We start from the raw sequence: 12,917 nt of genomic DNA on the forward strand, positions 1-12,917 counted from the left end.
TCATTATGAGCACCGTTACTTTTGGGATATCCGGTTAAAGTGCGGCAAGGTATATGGATACTGCTTTGTATAGTACATATCTGGGGACCTGTGGCACACTGACATCTTATGGGGTCATCATTTATGTACAGAATGCATATCTGGGGACCTGTGGCACACTGGCAAGTTGTGATTAACTCCATATGATTTGTGATACATTGTGATTTAACTCCAATGTTATTTAATCACATAATATATGCATAGTGGATACTTTACTACACAAATTGCAGCGAGGCACTACAATGGTCAGGTTTGGCTTAAAGAAAAAGTGGCAACCCTAGCTGAGAGGAGGGCGGAAGAGAGAGAGAGAGAGACACCGACTGACACTGATATTGTCTGCAATCGATGTCCCCCCCCAGCGTCGGTCATTCACAGCCAGTGTGACAGAGACTAGAGGTATATACCAGCAATCAGAGTTGCACTAATGTCATTATAGGCAGACGGCAGGTGGGGCAGAGATTAGAGGTGCATACCAGCAATCAGAGTTGCAGTAATGTTATTATAGGCAGATGGCAGGTGGGGCAGAGATTAGAGGTGCATACCAGCAATCAGGGGTGCATACCAGCAATCAGAGTTGCATTAATGTTATTATAGGCAGATGGCAGGTGGGGCAGAGATTAGGGGTGCATACCAGAAATTAGAGTTGCAGTAATGTTGCATATGTTGCAGGTGCATACCAGCAATAATGGCCTATAATGACATTACTGCAACTCTCATTGCTGGTATGCACTTTATATAATACTGATTGCTGGTATGACCATTATAGGACCATTATGCATACCAGAAATGTAATTATGGGCAGATGGCAGTTGGGCCAGAGATTAGGGGTGCATCAATATAGGCACTGAGCAGTTGGGCCAGAGATTGGAGGTGCATACCAGCAATCAGAGTTGCAGTGATATCATTATAGGCAGTCGGCAGTTGGGCCAGAGATTGGAGGTGCATACCAGCAATCAGAGTCGCAGTGATGTCATTATGGGCAGACAGCAGTTGTGCCAGAGATTAGAGATGCATACCAGCAATAAGAGTTGCAGTGATGTAATTATGGGCAGACGGCAGTTGGGCCAGAGATTAGGGGTGCATACCAGCCTAAGGCTGGGTTCACACCTAGGCAGATTGAATATGCACGTTTTACGCGCGTTTTTTTACCGCGATTTGCGGTAAAAAAACAGCGCCAAAAACGCGCGTTTCCGAGGGATACTTGGCTGTATCCCAATGGAACCGCCCGACCAAAACGCCGCAAAGAAGTACATGTACTTCTTTGCGGCGTTTTGGTCGGGCGGTTCCATTGGGATACAGCCAAGTATCCCTCGGAAACGCGCGTTTTTGGCGCTGTTTTTTTACCGCAAATCGCGGTAAAAAAACGCGCGTAAAACGTGCATATTCAATCTGCCTAGGTGTGAACCCAGCCTTAGCGTTGTAGTAATGTCAATATAGGCACTGAGCAGTTGGGCCAGAGATTAGAGATGCATACCAGCAATCAGAGTTGCAGTAATGTAATTATGGGCAGTCGGCAGTTGGGCCAGAGATTAGAGATGCATACCAGCAATCAGAGTTGCAGTAATGTCATTATAGGCAGTCGGCAGTTGGGCCAGAGATTAGAGATGCATACCAGCAATCAGAGTTGCAGTAATGTCATTATAGGCAGTCGGCAGTTGGGCCAGAGATTAGAGATGCATACCAGCAATCAGAGTTGCAGTAATGTCATTATAGGCAGTCGGCAGTTGGGCCAGAGATTAGAGATGCATACCAGCAATCAGAGTTGCAGTAATGTCATTATAGGCAGTCGGCAGTTGGGCCAGAGATTAGAGATGCATACCAGCAATCAGAGTTGCAGTAATGTCATTATAGGCAGTCGGCAGTTGGGCCAGAGATTAGAGATGCATACCAGCAATCAGAGTTGCAGTAATGTCATTATAGGCAGTCGGCAGTTGGGCCAGAGATTAGAGATGCATACCAGCAATCAGAGTTGCAGTAATGTCATTATAGGCAGTCGGCAGTTGGGCCAGAGATTAGAGATGCATACCAGCAATCAGAGTTGCAGTAATGTCATTATAGGCAGTCGGCAGTTGGGCCAGAGATTAGAGATGCATACCAGCAATCAGAGTTGCAGTAATGTCATTATAGGCAGTCGGCAGTTGGGCCAGAGATTAGAGATGCATACCAGCAATCAGAGTTGCAGTAATGTCATTATAGGCAGTCGGCAGTTGGGCCAGAGATTAGAGATGCATACCAGCAATCAGAGTTGCAGTAATGTCATTATAGGCAGTCGGCAGTTGGGCCAGAGATTAGAGATGCATACCAGCAATCAGAGTTGCAGTAATGTCATTATAGGCAGTCGGCAGTTGGGCCAGAGATTAGAGATGCATACCAGCAATCAGAGTTGCAGTAATGTCATTATAGGCAGTCGGCAGTTGGGCCAGAGATTAGAGATGCATACCAGCAATCAGAGTTGCAGTAATGTCATTATAGGCAGTCGGCAGTTGGGCCAGAGATTAGAGATGCATACCAGCAATCAGAGTTGCAGTAATGTCATTATAGGCAGTCGGCAGTTGGGCCAGAGATTAGAGATGCATACCAGCAATCAGAGTTGCAGTAATGTCATTATAGGCAGTCGGGCCAGAGATTAGGGGTGCATACCAGCAATCAGAATGGCAGTAATGTCATTATGGGCAGGCGGCAGTTGGGCCAATGATTGGAGTTGTATACCAGCAATCAGATTTGAAGTAATGTCATTATAGACAGTCGGCAGTTGGGCCCAGAGATTAGGGGTGCATACCAGCAATCAGAGTTGCAGTGATGTCATATGCATACCAGCAATTAGAGTTGCAGTAATGTCATTATTGGCAGTCGGGCCAGAGATTAGGGGTGCATACCAGCAATCAGAGATGCAGTAATGTCATTATGTGCAGACGGCAGTTGAGCCAGAGATTAGGGGTGCATACCAGCAATCAGAGATGCAGTAATGTCATTATGTGCAGACGGCAGTTGAGCCAGAGATTAGGGGTGCATACCAGCAATCAGAGTTGCAGTAATGTCATTATAGGCAGTTGGGCCAGAGATTGGAGGTGTATACCAGCAATCAGAATTGCAGTGATGTAATTATGGGCAAATGGGAGTTGGGCCAGGGATTGGGGTGCATACTAGCAATCAGAGTTGCAGCAATGTCATTATAGGCAGTAGGCAGTTTAGGCAGAGATTAGGGGTGCATACCAGTATTCAGAGTTGCATTAATGTCATTATAGGCAGTTGGGGGCAGAGATTAGGGGTGCATACCAGTAATCAGAGTTGCAGTAATGTCATTATAGACAGATGGCAGTTGGGCCAGAGATTAGGGGTGCATACCAGCAATCAGAGTTGTAGTAATGTAATTATAGGCAGACGGCAGTTGGGCCAGAGATTGGAGGTGTATACCAGCAATCAGAATTGCAGTGATGTCATTATGGGCAGATGGGAGTGGGCCAAAGAATAGGGGTGCATACCAGCAATCAGAGTTGCAGTAATGTCATTATAGGCAGTCTGGCCAGAGATTAGGGGTGCATACCAGCAATCAGAGTTGCAGTAATGTCATTATAGGCAGTCGGCACTTTGGGGCAGAGATTAGGCGTGCATACCAGCAATCAGAGTTGCAGTAATGTCATTATAGGCAGTCGGCAGTTGGGCCAGAGATTAGGTGTGCCTACCAGCAATCAGAGTTGCAGTAATGTCATTATAGGCAGTCAGCAGTTGGGGCAGATATTAGGGGTGCATACCAGCAATCAGAGTTGCAGAAATGTCATTATTGGCAGTTGGGGCAGAGATTAGGGGTGCATACCAGCAATCAGAGTTGCAGAGGGGGGGGGCCCAAAAAAAAATCTTGCACCAGGGCCCTTTGTTCCTTAGCTCCGCCACTGGTTGCAGTCATGTCATTTTGGGCAGGCGGCAGTTGGGCCAGAGATTAGAAATGCATACCAGCAATCAGAGTTGCAGTAATGTCATTATAGGCAGTTGGGCCAGAGATTGGAGGTGTATACCAGCAATCAGAGTTGCAGTGATGTCATTATAGGCAGTAGGAAGTTGGGCCAGAGATTAGGGATGCATACCAGCAATCAGAGTTGCATTAATGTCATTATAGGCAGTCGGCAGTTGGGCCAGAGATTAGAGATGCATTCCAGCAATCAGAGTTACAGTTATGTAATTATGGGCAGACGGCAGTTGGGCCAGAGATTAGAGATGCATACCAGCAATAAGAGTTGCAGTGATGTCATAATGGGCAGTCAGCAGTTGAGCCAGAGATTAGAGATGAATACCGGCAATCCGAGTTGCAGTAATGTCATTATAGGCAGACGGCAGTTTGGCCAGAGATTAGGGGTGCATACTAGCAATCAGAGTTGCAGAAGGCAGTTGGGTCAGAGATTGGAGGTGCATACAAGCAATCAGAGTTGCAGTAATGTCATTATAGGCAGTCGGCAGTTGGGCCAGAGATTAGAGATGGATACCAGCAATCAGAGTTGCAGTGATGTCATTATAGGCAGTCGGCAGTTGGGCCAGAGATTAGGGGTGCATACCAGCAATCAGAGTTGCAGTGATGTCATTATAGGCAGTCGGCAGTTGGGCCAGAGATTAGGGGTGCATACCAGCAATCAGAATTGCAGTGATGTAATTTATGGGCAGATGGGAGGTGGGCCAGAGATTTGAGATGCATACCAGCAATCAAAGTTGCAGTAATGTCATTATAGACAGTTGCGCCAGAGATTGGAGGTGTATACCAGCAATCAGAGTTGTAGTAATGTCATAATAGGCAGTCGGCAGTTGGGCCAGACATTTGAGGTGTATACCAGCAATCAGAGTTGCAGTAATGTCATTATAGGCAGTCGGCAGTTGGGGCAGAGATTAGAGATGCATACCAGCAATCTGAGTTGCAGTAATGTCATAATGGGAAGGCGGCAGTTGGGCCAGAGATTAGAGATGCATACCAGCAATCATAGTAGCAGTAAAGTCCTTATGGGCAGACGGCAGTTGGGCCAGAGTTTAGGGGTGCATACCAGCAATCAAAGTTGCAGTGATGTCATTATAGGCAGACTGCAGTTGGGCCAGAGATTCGGGGTGCATACCAGCAATCAGAGTTGCAGTAATGTCATTATGGGCAGCCGGCAGTTGGGCCAGAGATTAGAGGTGCATACCAGCAATCAGTGTTGCAGTAATGTCATTATGGCCAGACGGCAGTTGGGCCAGAGATTGGAGGTGCATACCAGCAATAAGAGTTGCAGTGATGTCATTATGGTCAGACGGCAGTTGGGCCAGAGATTAGGGGTGCATACCAGCAATCAGAGTTGCAGTAATGTCATTATAGGCAGTCGGCAGTTGGGCCAGAGACTGGAGGTGCATACCTGCATACAGAGTTGCAGTAATGTCATTATGGCCAGACGGCAGTTGGGCCAGAGATTAGAGATGCATACCAGCCTTAGCGTTGTAGTAATGTCAATATAGGCACTGAGGAGTTGGGCCAGAGATTAGAGATGCATACCAGCAATCGGAGTTGCAGTGATGTCATTATGGGCAGGCGGCAGTTGGGCCAGAGATTGAAGGTGTATACCAGCAATCAGAGTTGCAGTTATGTCATTATGGGCAGACGGCAGTTGGGCCAGAGATTAGAGATGCATACCAGCAATCAGAGTTGGAGTAATGTCATTATAGGCAGTCGGCAGTTGGGCCAGAGATTGAAGGTGTATACCAGCAATCAGAGTTGCAGTGATGTCATTATGGGCAGTCGGGCCAGAGTTTAGGGGTGCATAGCAGCAATCAGAGTTGCAGTGATGTCATTATGGGCAGATGGGCCAGAGATCAGTTTGTCATTATAGGCAGTTGGGCCAGAGAATAGGGGTGCATACCAGCAATCAGAGTTGCAGTGATGTCATTATGGGCAGATGGCAGTTGGGCCAGAGAATAGGGGTGCATACCAGCAATCAGAGTTGCAGTAATGTCATTATAGGCAGTCGGCAGTTGGGCCATAGATTAGAGATGAATACCAGCAATCAGAGTTGCAGTAATGTCATTATAGGCAGACGGCAGTGGGGCCATAGATTAGAGATGAATACCAGCAATCAGAGTTGCTGACGGCAGTTGGGTCAGAGATTGGAGGTTGCATACAAGCAATCAGAGTTGCAATGATGTCATTATGGGCAGTCGGCAGTTGGGCCAGAGATTGGAGGTGTATACCAGCAATCAGAGTTGCAGTATTGTTATTATAGGCAGTCTGCAGTTGGGCCAGAGATTACGGGTGCATACCAGCAATCAGAGTTGCATTAATGTCATTATGGGCAGACGGCAGTTGAGCCAGAGATTAGAGATGCATACCAGCAATCAGAGTTGCAGTGATGTCATTATGGGCAGTTGGGCCAGAGATTAGAGATGAATACCGGCAATCAGAGTTGCAGTAATGTCATTATAGGCAGACGGCAGTTGGGCCAGAGATTGGAGGTGCATTCCAGCAATCAGAGTTGCAGTGATGTAATTATGGGCAGACGGCAGTTGGGCCAGATATTAGAGATGCATACCAGCAATCAGAGTGGCAGTGATGTCATTATAGGCAGTCGGCAGTTGGGCCAGAGATTAGGGGTGCATACCAGCAATCAGAGTTACAGTGATGTCATTATAGGCAGTTGGGCCAGAGATTGGAGGTGTATACCAGCAATCAGAGTTGCAGTGATGTCATTATGGGCAGATGGCAGTTGGGCCAGAGATTAGGGGTGCATACCAGCAATCAGAGTTGCAGTAATGTCATTATAGGCAGTTGGGCCAGAGATTGGAGGTGTATACCAGCAATCAGAGTTGCAGTGATGTCATTATGGGCAGATGGCAGTTGGGCCAGAGATTAGGGGTGCATACCAGCAATCAGAGTTGCAGTAATGTCATTATAGGCAGTTGGGCCAGAGATTGGAGGTGTATACCTGCAATCAGAGTTGCAGTGATGTCATTATGGGCAGTCGGCAGTTGGGCCAAAGATTTGGGGTGCATACCAGCCTTAGAGTTGTAGTAATGTCATTATAGGCAGTCGGCAGTTGGGCCAGAGATTATAGATGCATATCAGCAATCAGAGTTGCAGTAATGTCATTATAGGCAGTCGGCAGTTGGGCCAGAGAATAGGGGTGCATACCAGCAATCAGAGTTGCAGTAATGTCATTATAGGCAGTTGGGCCAGAGATTAGGGGTGCATACCAGCAATCAAAGTTGCAGTAATGTCATTATAGGCAGGCGGAAGTTGAGGCAGAGTTTAGAGTTGCATTCCAGCAATCAGAGCTGCTGACCACTGACCACCAAAGTAAGGGAAACCATTTTCCACTGTCCACCAGTTTAAGTGAAGCCCTTCTCCATTGACCTCCACAGTAAGGGACGCCCTTTTTTACTGACCACCAATACAAGGAAAGCCCTTCTCAACTGACCACTAAAGTAAGGGAAGCATTCAGGTGTTCCTAACAGGCTCTATAAGTAGCAGTACCCAGCATGCATTTAAAGTGGCCTGGACAACTATTTTCCTCCCCTCGCGGCCATGACACTCAAACCATCACCTGTGGCCTAGTGGGAAATCTGGCCTTGATGACTTCATAAATAAAAAGCCAACAGTTCACTGTCATATACATTTATACAGCCTGTCTTAGGGTGGCTCCACTCTATGGAGGAGCAATAGAGTCATCCTTGGACAGCATTGTCACCTTGTGGGGAGGGGGGTATTAGATGCTATTGCAGATTTAGATGCACTTGACTAACAAATTAAAGCCGATCTCCAACTAACCCTGTTTAGTAAAACAATTTATTTTTATTTTTGGGATAAAGGTTTTACCTAATAGAATAAAAATTTACCATTATAAGCACCCCTGTCAGTGTTAAATGGTTTGTCTCAACTCTCTATTTGTCACTTATACTGGACAGTTTGATCTTGTAAAGGAAGATGAAAAATAATAGACTTGCTGGCCGGATCACCAGGAAAAATATTAGGAAAAAAAGCCTAAGAAAGAAAACAAATTCAGTCACCACATTTAAGAATTGGTAGGCTGCAATATATTCCATTTTTACTTTTGGGTTTAGATGCAGTTTCCATATTCAGCCAGCAGAGGTCAGACTTATCTTTAGTTGTTTCTTTCAGATCGTAAACTAAACACTTTTTATGTTCCTTGACACTATGGGGTTGATCTACTAAAGGGGACAACGTTTCGCTTAGCTAAGGAAAGCCCATGTTACTTCAAATATCTATAGATAATAGTTTGTAGGGGAGGTTTCTATTGTTTATAAATTCCCCTGCATATTACAGTTATGTAACGTTATTACATTTTATTTATAGTTATTACAATTATGTAAAGTTATTACATTTTATGAATGCTTTACCTGAATTTGGCCCTATCATGGGTCCCTCAGACTGTCATATCCAGCATTTTACAGAGTTTCCTGATCCATACCGCGATCCACAGCTAAGAATGTGTCCTTATTATAGGTTGAGATGGGCAAAATAACTAGCGCATGTACAACAAATCTTGCTAGGGCTTGCCAGGTAGTCATGATTTGCACAGTCAACTGCTAATTCATCAGACTTCTTACAGGTTCATTAGCAGCTCCCCAAACAGGAAATCCGCACTCTAAGGGCCCATTCACATATACAGCGGTGACCTGTGTTTTACCGCACCAGATCAATGCAGGTTAATGCTAAGACACATAGAAAACAATTATATGTGCCCTGTTTACACCACAACAGCATACTGCATTGTTATGCATTGCACTTGATGTCACCACACGGTACTGAGCTGCTGTGCAGGGACCTGAACGGAGTGTACACTTTGTACACTACCAATAAAGGAATATTATCACCAATAGAATGAGTTTATGCACATACAGTATACCTCTAAGGGCCCATTCACACCATTGCGTTGTCTTTATTGCACAAAAATGTGGGTTTGAGGCATGCTATCGCACAACACATACACTACCTACACACGGTAGCGTGAGTTATGCTGCATTGCAGCGTGCAGTGGCCGGTATCGTATGATTAAGGCAACACTATGGTATGAATGGGACCTGAACACGATAAATGCAACTAATGCGTTTTTGGCCAGTTTCTAGCAAAAGCATCCAGCATAGATGGGAGTCTTTTAATATTTCCGCGTGCATGAGCCCTTAGAAGCAACAAGCATATTCAGATGGAGAACGTTAGCAGTAGCAGTCCATATGTCTCCTCAGGGCACATTTCCTTTAGCTCATTAGCTGTTAAGTAAGAGTTGATTTCTTCAAAGGACTGTGCCATGTAATCATGGTTATATATATTTTTACTCATTTTATGTAAACATCTTAATCTGATTATTAAATTAGGTTAATTCTGTTTAATGTTAGGGAGGATAATGTTGACTCAAGTTAACAAGTAAACCTAAAGTGGGCAAAAAGGTATTTAAGTGGCGGATAGTAGGCATGATGCATCATAATGAAGAGTAAAGCTTTTATGGATCACTATGCAAACAACCCATGAAGGTTAAATATTCCTAGGGGGTCTATATATAAACAATTTGTAAAGCCATTAGTTCTGTAAAACTGTGTGAACTTTCGTTCGGTGTGAACAGATGCACAATCTAACGTTCTTAGTATATTTTCTTCACAAGTTGAATGTTATAATGCCATGCTGCATTATGGCCACTAGATGGTACAGAGGAGTATAGGAAATAAGTATTTATTTAATATGCTCCTCAGCGCCATCCTGTGGACATAACCAGGTATTACAGTATTATTCAAAATTACATTTGACTTGTGAAGAAAATATTCTAAGAACATTCATTTATTTCTCTATACACACAGAATGGATGTTCACAAAGCTTTGCAGGGTGAACCGTTCTGTGTTGCACACTCGGCATTGTGTGACATTTGCCACAACTGAAAACACAGTGACAATAATTCTTGCTGTACATTTATTTTCTATTATCCGCTACCGTATTCCATCAAAAATCATTATGATAGCAGTAAATGTGAATGATTGTACATCTGTCTCTCTTACAGATTGTAGTAGCATCATGGAGATTCTTACTTTATTTACTCTTGTATTAACATTTGTATTGTGATCATTGTATTAAATCCAGTTGCCGAGCTCAGTTCTAAGCTGCAATAAGGCAGCTTTATAATTATTAATAAATAATTAGGTGTATTATTTTAAACGCAAGCAGTGTAAATACCTGAATGTGACCTGGTTTCAGCCTTTTGAGGTCCCTGTACAGCAGGCAGAAGTAGCACAAGGAGCCAATCTGTTCATATGCTGAGAAGAAGCATGCTGATAGCAGAAGAGAGAAAAGTGACAAAGAGATGACTATGCAGCTTCTCCTTTCACTGTCACATTACAGGGTGACCTGGGCTCAGAGGAAGCGGGTTCAGTGATGCTGGCCATCAGACTGAGGACATATGTTGCCAGAAAAAAAGTACTGCGGGGGAAATCTCTGGATTGAAGCTGAATATTGCAGCAAAAGTTGGTTTTGTTATTTTATCTTTTAATAGGCGATTTATTGTTCTCTTACTTGTGGCTGGAGTTCTGCGTTAATAGCATAACAATAGTACAATCAAAACTAGAGATGCACCAATATGGAATTTTTAGACCAAAACTAAAAAATGTGTTAGGCCGATACGGAAACCGAAATATTTCCCTTTTTAATATAGAAAAAGAGATTGAGGGCACAGAGTCCTAAAATCTCTTTTTCTGCAGCCCGTGTTATGAATGAACAGGAAGCCTCTATACTGAGTGCTCCTGTCTATTTATAAACTGTGGAGATAGTATCAGTTACTATGTCCACAATCATGAATGAACAGGAAGTGATGTAGATCGCTGAGTGCTTGTAAGCTGCTCTCCATCCCGACTGCTCCGCCTGTTACAGGAGGTCGAGGGGGGTGGTGCGGGAGGAGAACTCAGCCTCCTGACAGCTCACTGCTCCCCACTCTCTATCTTGACTCTCAGCCTGTCACAGGACCTGAGCAGGGTGGTGCGGGAGGAGAGCTTGGCATCCTGAAAGCTTCTCTCCTCCCTGCTGGGCATCGGTCTGTGTCCCCTTGGATTCCCGCTGACTCTGCCAACAGGGGCGGGGGAGAGTAGCGAGCATCGGAGGGGACACAGACTGGCACCCAGCGGGGAGGAGAGAAGCAGTCAGAATGCATTGAATTTTCTGCCACATTTTCTGCCGTTATGGTACTTTCTGCATTTCCCCCGAAATGTTTTGGCGCATTCCTATTAAAAACCCATTAATGATGTTTGTATTTTTTACAGATAGAAAAGTGAAAGAAGAGCCTTGTATACGATATGAGTCGCTGGAGCTTACCCAGGACTATAGTCAGTCACCTGCTGTAGTCACCTGGATGTACCAGGTATTTATTTATTCATTAGAGATTTTATTTTGTGCCATCAATCCATGCAGTGCTTTACATTCTATTCATTCACATTGGCCCTTGCCCTTGAGGCGCTTATGACCTAAAATGTTTTTTTTTGTAGTTACCTGAACTCAACGGAGCAATTGGTGAGCAAAGACGAGGTAAGTTTTGCTTTAAATGAAACTGCTAACACCCTTCAGCAAACTCTGCAATTGTGCTAAAATCAGAACATTCATTTGAATTCATGTCTCTGTAATCCACCACAGTTAGATTCCAGAGAGCTCCTACTAAGTGCGGTAGGTGGATCTGTTTCCTGAGCTTCCTGTTCTGTTCAACATCATCTCTCTGCTTGAAGCAGAAGTAAAGAATATAATAAAATGTAAAAAATAAAAAATTGCAGTCTATAAAGTCTCTACTGGGGAAAAAATCTTCCTCTCTTCCCCAGTGATTTGATATTTTCTGTGTACACTATATGGCACATATGCCATACATTGTACACACCCAACTCATTCACAGTAACTCTAGGATGCAGTGAATGGGCCAGGTGTTGGGGAGGATGTAACTCCTGTGCACATGCACGGGAGCTACATCACCAGTGGCCACACAATGGCCAAAGAGGACTTTGCAAAACCTGGAAGTGTTGGCGGTGGAGATGGTGGCTGCCAGGGACAGAGCTGGGAACCAAGGATCAATCCAATAGCACTGGAAAAGAGCACATCTGTAAGGTAAGTGTGCCCTAATGTGCAAGTATGCTGTACACAGCTCAAAAACATGAATCTACAAAGCAGTTTACTTCCACACTTAGGTGATATTAAAGTCAAAATGTGTTTAAACTATTTCACATGCTGAATAAAACACTTACAATGGGTACTGCTCATTCATGTAAAAAAATGTTTTGTCCCCTGCAGAATCAGCTGATCCCTGAGCACTGGCCTTGATATCCTGTTATTAGGGTGGTTCCTTTCCCTTGCAGGTGCCCATGGAGCCACCCTTGTATGTGCTAGTAAACTGTGTGTCTCCACAAATACCCAGACACAGCTTGACAAGAAACTCCTTTCCCCCATGCTTCTCCCTCCTACAAGAAGTAGATGGGCAGCTACTGGAGACTGTGCTCTCTCTTGGAAGCTTGTATTCCTCAGGAAGTTCAGGGAAGAGGAGCCGAGAGAGTTGGAGCTGTTCAGAAACATGATGACGTTAAGTGCCTGGGCAAAAATGTAAAGAAATTATTTGCTGGGCAATATATATTTGTTTGATCTGGATTCATTATTGTGTAGCCCCCATCACCTTCTGTGATGTGGTTACTAGACATTTAGTGATAGCCCGGGCTGTAGTCAGCCTGGCTGGATTATAGTGGCGATTATCTGGTTAATTCCAGGTGTCTGGCATTGTCTGTACCCCTCTGGGTGGAGTGTCATATTGTGGGACAGCCAATGAGAGGCACTGTAGTGTATGTACAGTACAGCAGCCAGTCACTGGGTTTCTCTCAACCAGTGGTGCATGCTGGGATAGGGTACATA

Source organism: Nanorana parkeri, unplaced genomic scaffold (assembly GCF_000935625.1).
Source record: "Nanorana parkeri isolate BGI_ZX_2015 unplaced genomic scaffold, ASM93562v1 scaffold1974, whole genome shotgun sequence".
Classification (NCBI taxonomy): Eukaryota; Metazoa; Chordata; class Amphibia; order Anura; family Dicroglossidae; genus Nanorana; species Nanorana parkeri.